The sequence below is a fragment of the Phymastichus coffea genome, unplaced genomic scaffold (genome assembly GCF_024137745.1).
Source record: "Phymastichus coffea isolate CEN01 unplaced genomic scaffold, Cenicafe_Pcof_1.1 PCOF00018, whole genome shotgun sequence".
In the NCBI taxonomy this organism is placed as follows: Eukaryota; Metazoa; Arthropoda; class Insecta; order Hymenoptera; family Eulophidae; genus Phymastichus; species Phymastichus coffea.
The window spans coordinates 4,479,867-4,488,287 of record NW_026706829.1 but is presented as its reverse complement, the minus strand read 5'-3'; positions in this window follow the sequence as shown (position 1 = coordinate 4,488,287).

Genomic DNA, 8,421 nt, shown 5'->3' with positions numbered 1-8,421 from the left:
ACGTGGGAATCGCTATGGAGTCGATTCATTAAAACACATACATAATCAACTACACAAACTGGATACGAAACACATATAGCAATATAAGAAATGTAAACCAAATGTAACATATAAGTTGTAAATAAATAAACTAAACTAACTAAATTAAACTAATAATAATAACAAACAAAACAAAAAATATATATATAATAAGATATAAAAAAAGGGATATATATATATAGTGGTTGACTTTCCAGGCTATATATTGATAATCTGTTTCACTTTCCGGGATATTGTTGATTTTCCAGGCATGCCTGGAAAACGTTGACGTATATTTTTACTTTCCAGGCACTTCCGGAAATAATTTATACATATTCTGGGAAGGCCTGAAAATGGCAAATAGATATTCCAGGTGAGGCCTGCAATGGCTCGGTCGGTAGGGCGACGGACTCGCACCCGGTAGGCCCAAGTTCGATTCCCAGTACCTGCTGATTGATACAAGCACCACTGAAAAAAGTTTCATATGCTTGGTTCTCAAACACATTCCAAGCCTCCGTTGCTAATTAGCACTGATGGAGCATAAATAGAGCGACGTTAAATAAAAAAAAAAAAGATATTCCAGGCATGTTCAAAAAATTATATATTTTTCTTTATTAAATTGCAAACTGCAACTACAACTTCACTTTGCAAAGATGAATTATGTCTGCCTAGAAAAAAACATGATCTCACCTGTATGTTAAATTTCAGTTTAAATAAAATATACATAATTTTGAAATTCCCTTGCATGTCCATGTATTGTGAAAATTTTCAAATGAATTATGAAGAAACAAAGATGAAATTACGTAGTCTTGAAACTTATGGAGGTTTTAAATGGCAAACTGAGAGATATGAATCTCGTTTAACATCTTTACTGTCTAAAAACTTGATAACAATTGAAAAATTGAATAAGTTATTGATGAATGATTATGAGGATTTAACAGTAAAAACCAGTCCAGGAAAGGAAATTTATAAACAATACAGTGTAACAGGCTGCCGTCTAGCCGCAAATCCCGGGTAATCGTACTCCTCAATACGGCCAGACGGTGCGCTATTAACTGTGTGCTTCCAGCACACTTACTAACCTTGATCTGCTGTGCGCATGCGCTGTGTCCGCTCAGCGATCTGACTTGGGTGCGCGATTCCTCCGCCCAGTGGCGCTGCTGCGCTAGCTCACCAGCGCTCCGTCGGACACCGCAAGCACCTCGGTCGACGAACGGATTCTACTACGCTAGCACGATCCGTGCTAGATTACCGGCGCATTCGAATCGGATTTCAACAATAACACCGATACCAGACAAAAGGAAAGCTAAATAATAAGATCGTTTTCGGGGATCTCTACCACTTCATTCCATTACCTCTGAACTTGTATAAGGGAGGGATTTGCCGAGAGACTAACGCACGCTGTTTCGATACAACAATTCGAACGGGGAGAGGGAGAGTGAATCTCGCGATCGTCGCGGACTATTCGCACGCACGCTGTTAATAAACCCGCCGCGCACGCTGCGCGGGATCGCACGCTAACACAATGGAAAAGTGCCGTGCACCTACCGATAAATCGAAGGGGATACGGTGGCCAACTGTATCCGACTATCTGCTGGACGACGAATTGCCTCTGCGCCTGCTTCTCCGCTGGGGCTGTCGCGTTGCTGTTGAAGCTGCTGAGGTTGCTCTCGTAGCTGCCGAGGCCGCGCACGTTGAGCAGTGCGCGCACTCGGCACTCCACTCACAATTATCCTTGACACTAGTGGTGCACACGTTCTGCAGTGTGCATACTCGCCTCGTCACTCGCTAATTATCTGTTCTAACTTACGGTATCACTCGAGTGGGAAAGAACACTTTATTTTTCCGACGCAAAGAGCTGTGAGGTCGCCTGACTGAAGGACACAGTCATACTGGCTAGCTAACTCTCCCCTCCCGGTCATTGCCCCTAACGTGTCCTCTCTCTCTCTCCAACTCAAACCGATCGCGGCTGTTACGCTCAGCCACGCTTAGTAGCTCACGCGAGTCCAAACGATTTTCGGCAATCGTTGCAACAGAAATGCTGTTGAAAATTTTATTATTAACTATGCAGATACAATAATTGAATATTTAGAAGATCAGTATTAATTTATATATTTATTTCTTGAATTTGAATATATTTGTCATAAGTAGAGATTTGTGTTTTGCCTAATGCTATCATAGCTAAAAATATATCATAAAAAATACATAGTCTACATAATAATTTTCACATTATGATCACTTATTATTATTAATGTAATATTTGACAATTTCTATAAAATATTATAATAGAGCAGCTGATCTCATTACATAATATAGTATATTATAATATTCTCAGTATATATGACATTTCATACCAACCCGTAACCTATAAAACTCAACTAATTGTTTTTCAATTGGTTTATATAAAATATCCTAATAGATCCGTGCTAGACATTATAAGTGTATATGGATGAATGGATTTCTTTGCAGCTATTAAATCTTATTTTTATCAATCTTGATCACTATACTAGAGTTTAACTTAAATTTTTTATTTTTGGGCCTTTGTTTACAACTAAACCATAGTTTTGTGAAAAACGCATCTTGGCACTTGGACATTATCGGCACGGAAGTGTAAAAAGTTTGAAAAAATAAAATAAAAAATAAAAAATAAAAACTGATGTGCTGCGAGATACACCGCAAAAGTGAGAACTTGACTTGCAAATTATTGAATTTGGAATCGATAGGAATTTATTTCTGGCTACTACGGATAGTTATTAGAGGTAAGGTAACTGCTTTTTTTTAAAGAACCTCTGGGTTACGGTTACGTTTATTGGAAAAAAAAATAAAAAATTGCAGTTTTTGTTATGATACGAATGAAAAATGGGGATCAGCGGCATACGATTTTTTTTAAATACATTTTTTTCAATTCAAATATGAGAAAAACAGGAGAGGCATCGAACTTTACACGATAGTTACCAACGGCTACCTATAAAGATTTATGTCACAAAACAAGCATGGCTAAATAACAAAATTTTTTGTGTAATAAGCGTACCGAAATCACAGTTCTTCATAACCTCAAATTATCAAATAATGTTATTGCCAAGTTATTAAAAATTAGTAGGCATACAATAGATTACAATGTTCCAAAATTTATAAAAATGGATAGTGTCGAAAACAGACGTAATAGAAAGTATTCGAGGAAAACATGTGCCAATGAAAAAAAAAACATTAAACATCTATAACGGAATAGGCATTTAACAGTGCTTGAAATAACTGTTTTTGTTATAATGAACATTTAACAAAAAAATAAAAAACAAAGTGAGCGAATATACTGTACGTAGAAGATTGTGAAAAAGGATTTCTTGGTTGAATGGCTGTTAAAAAAACCGCTTCTAACAAGGAAGGTATCCCAATCCGAACTCACTGATTTTTATAATTCTTGTATATATTGTAGTACATTAAAAAAGCAAGAGATTGGTGCTTTTTAATCGGTCGAAAAACATTTAAGGGGTTCACTCTAAAAGTTCATCCGCAAAAACATTTTTTTCAAATAACTTTTCTTCTAGTCAATATTTGTCAGTAAAACAAAGTGAATAATAATCCCTATGAAAAGTAAAACAAACTCTAGTGTGTTTGACTTTTTGGGGTTGCAACCCCTATTTTTAATACACGAAAAATTAAAAAATTGACATAATTTTCTGTACTAAAAACTTTTAAAATAGTGTAATTATAACCTAATTTTTATATTTATAAAGAAAATAGAAAAAATAAGTTCACGTTTTCCAGCATTTTTAATAAAAAATATTTTTAGAGGGTAAAGCCACCTCTATTAATGAAAATTAAAACTTTCGATATTAAAATTATTTAAAAGCGAATTTTTTAATTTTTACTGCTTTATAGATATTATTATAATAAAAATATTTTAAAAGACACTTAAAGGACACTTTAAAATCTACCCTCAAAGTTCACCCCCAAAAACAGATTTTTTTAAATAGCTTTTTTTCTTAATCAATATTTTTTAGTAAAACCAAGTGGGTAATATTCTTTATCGAAAGTATAACAAATTCTGGTGATTTTGACTTTTGGGTTTGCAACCCTTATTTTTGATAGGTGAAAAATTGAAAAATTTACAATAATTTTCTAGGCATTGTAACTCCCGTTTCTAATGAAAATAAACTGGAAAATTTTATATGAATTCCTATTCTAACCCTTTATAGTGGAAAATCTGATTTTTATACAGCATCGATAAAAAGCGAAAATTATATTTAATCTATATTATCTTACATGACCCTACTTTTAACTCATTTGTCTTTGTACCAATTTTTTGATAGAGTATAGCACACTTACTAATATAAATTTTTATAAAATTTAATACAATTTAGAAGGAACGGTTTTTTAACATTTTTTATTTGTTAAAGTCTGAACAGTAATGATAATCATCAAAAAAGTGTTTGAAACATAGAGACTTTTTACACCAGCCACAACGTATAATTGCAGCATTTTGGCAGCCTTCGATTTCGCATTTTGAACTATATGAATCCCCGAAACTGAAATCAACCGGATTATCAAATTTTACCGGTTTTTCTTTGATATATACATTTTTAAGCCAAGAATATTTAAAAAGATTTAAATATCTTGGTGACTAAAATTGGTTATGAACCAATGACTGACGCCTAATAATATTATTTCTCGAATGTAAATTCATATCGTAATCCATTAAAATAAGGTTATCTGAAAAACGTCGAACAAAGTTTTTCCACACTCAGAATCCGTATACATCTAATGGTTGGATTTTTCCTGTAGTTGCAGTTGGAATTTTCATAACACTAACGATCTTATTTTCTGGTCTAGTTTTTTCAATTTTTTGCAGTGACCACTCCAAGAATCTAGCAGCAATATACTGGTAAGACGAACATTTGGATGAAAAAGGTTCTTCACTCAAATTTTAAAAAGATCTGCAATAAAAAAATTAGTTCAAAATTTTTCTACCAGCATTCTGTTATTTTAAAATTATATTTAATTATTACTTACCTGAAGTTAATTTTCCAGATTTAAATACTTCTACGCATACATTTTGAGGTTTGAACAATTTGGATTCTACAATTGGTCCAAACTGGCCAGATTTTTCCTTTAAAATTAAAAAGAGAGGTAACAAAAGTTTTCTTTCACCTGATATTACCAGTTGTATAGTATAGCTGTGTGTCGTTGATGATACCGATTGTAGTAAATATTGAATCTGACTTTCTCCTTCCACTGCAAGTGTCCTTCTGGAGTGAATTTCCAATTGGAATCCACTTTAATCTGATTAAATGTATTGTGAATTCCAATTTCTTGAATAGCTTTCTTCACATTGGTAACAAATGAAAGAGCTTGTTTCTCTAGTTCTGCATTACTTTCGAAAGTTTTTCGGGTAACGAATTTGTTAATTTTTCTTGATACAATTCTGTGAGTAATTTTAAATCTTGATAACCAGTGTTTTAAAGCTTTGAACCTAAAATCTTCAAACTCTAGATCCTTTTTTACGTGTAATGCCTAACGACGCAAATCTTGATCATGCACAATAAAACCAGCGTCAACAGCAGATTTTAAATTTTGTAATACATAATCACATATTCGGGCAATTTTTTCTCTGTATGTACCACCCTGGTTGACAGTGTGAGCTCAATAACGCCGAAGCTGACTAATAGAAGATACCTTTCTCAATTTACTTTTCACACTCACAAGACTAAAATTTTTTCTTTTCTCACTTCGCAAATAATTCACTGCTCTTTCTTTATAATCAAAAGATAAATATTCTCTATCTTCCTTACACTAATTTGTTGGAAATTCTACAGGAGGAAAATGATACATTATATCGTCCTTCATAATTTGCGCATTAGGATCCTTGTATTTTTCCTGGAAATCTAACGTTTCTTCTGAAATTATTTCTACATCGTGAAATTCGTCCATCGAATCTATTAAAATATTTTTTATGTTTTCCGCTAACTGATTTTCTTGATAATTAGTTGGGCTATTAATCGGTAATTCCAATGTTTGAAAGTATGCCAGCAATAAATTGATTACGTTTAAAGGATTAACTCTCATCGTAAATACTGCAATTGCATTAATTACTTTTGTGAATAGACTGTGTTAATGGAATGAAAAATAAATATTCGAAATTTCTTACCTTTTCGATAAAACAGAAATCGAATAGAACATTGAAAAATCTATTGTATTAATTTTCTTCAATATATGCGTTATAAAAATGTAGAATTTTTTAACAAATTATAATAAAAAATATATTAATACGATAGATATGTGAATAAAAATAATGTACATTAAATAAATTATTATTCTTGTGTATGTTAAGACTTGTGAACCCAGAGAATGTTGTTAAAACCTCCCAAATCCTGTAAGGATATGTAACACTTCCTTGTCATTGATTCTATACTTAATAGATTTCTGTTGGGGTTTTTTTTTATTTTGATGATAAACGATTCATAAGACATTGTAGAACTAGATTCTATGCCTTTTATAGGTCTTATCATTGATCGTCGTTGCGTAAGCATTCATTGTAAATTAGCATTTCGAAAGTAGGTAACATTCGTCCACTATGCGACTGGAAAAGATATTGTATCCTTAATTGTTTCGTACACTGTACCGAATCATCTAATAACTCACTTACATGAAACAAACCTAGACAGCTATTCCTATTTTCAGGTATTTTATGTGCAAAATCGATTATATCGATTATATTGATCGTTCTAATGCGGAAACCGTGATGACATAGTAGATCTAGATTCTGATACCCTCATAGGATTCGCCATTGAACGTCGGTGCAAAGTATGTCTTGTAGATTATGATTTCGAGAGTAGGTCATGTTCGTACACTATCCGACTAGAAATGATATTGTTTCCTTAATCAAATGGTACACTATACGAAACCATTGAATAACTCACCTACATGAATGAAATCTAGACAGCTATTCCTATTTCCAGGTATTTCATAAGCGAAATCCTTTATCTCGATCCGTCTATTGCGGAAAACGTGATGCCATTGTAGAACTAGATTCTGAGGTCATCATATGACTAGCCATTGAACGTCGTTTCAAAGCATACATTGTAGATTAGGATTTCAATAGTAAGACACGTTCGTACATTATCCGACTGGAAATGATATTATAACCTTAATCGATTTGTACACTGTACGAAACAGTATCATAATTCGCCTACGTGATCAAACCTCGAACGTTCTTTCTTACTGAGGTATTTCAGGTGTGAAATCCGATATCTCGAATGAGGTGTTGCGGAAACCGTGATATAAACGTTCAAAACTAAGTTTTGAAGTATATCAGATCAATGTACCCCTTCGTTTTAGCTGAACTCGGGGGTCAAGTAATGGTAGACCGGATTACAAGGAAACATGCATCGTTCGTCTAATTCTAGGTTATAATGGATAATTGGCATAAATGAAATTGTAGACCTTCTAAGGAAGATTTCGGCTTCATTTGAAGTATATCAGATCAATTACCGCTTCATTTTAGCTCAACTCGTAGGCCAAGTAATCGTAACCGGAATTTCACGACCCTTGCAACTATGGTCTGGATTTGGGTTATAATGGATAATTGGCATAAATGAAAGTGTAGACCTTCTAAGGAAGATTTCGGCTTCATTTGAAGTATATAAGATCAATCTACCCCTACGTTTTAGCTCAACTCGTAGGCCAAGTAATCGTAGACCGGAATTTCACGACCCTTGCAACTATGGTCTGGATTTGGGTTATAATGAATCATTGGTGTTCTCAGTGGTCTACCCCTCTTCCTTTTCACGACGACGGGAGGGGGGATATGTGGATTTTGTTGACACGATGAGGTTTGGATGGTTGGCGCGTTCTTGCGAAGTCTCCCTCGTGGGCGCTTTGCCGCATTATTTGAAGTGGTTATTATAACGGTCTTATCGAGGGGGTTAGAAGGGGCGTGATGAGGGTGGCTCAAACTTGTCGCATATCGTTCCGGAATGTGTCATCCGTGGTAACGGCGCGTCCGTTTTCGCATGGCGTCGCATCTCTCGCCGTAGGCGGGATATTCGTCGCCTCGGCTCTCTCGGTGGTAGGGATATCGTCGTCGTCTCGCTGCCGGGTTTCCTCTTCTGATAAGGTATCCTTCTGTCCATAGTAGGGTTTGAGGTCTTTAACGGAGACCAATTCCGTGACCTCTTCCTGCTGGTTGGTAAGGCGGTACGAGTTGACTCCTAGTATCTTAGTGACTATAAAGGGACCCACAAATTTTGGCACTAGCTTTGCTGAAATTCCCTGCGTCGCACTGGATAGTACGCGATTTCTCTTCCATACCCTTTAAATCCTGAGGCCCTGTTTTTGGCGTTATAATATTTCGCCTGCCTAAGGGACTCGTCCGAAGCGATTTCTCGAGCTTCCTGAATAACGAAC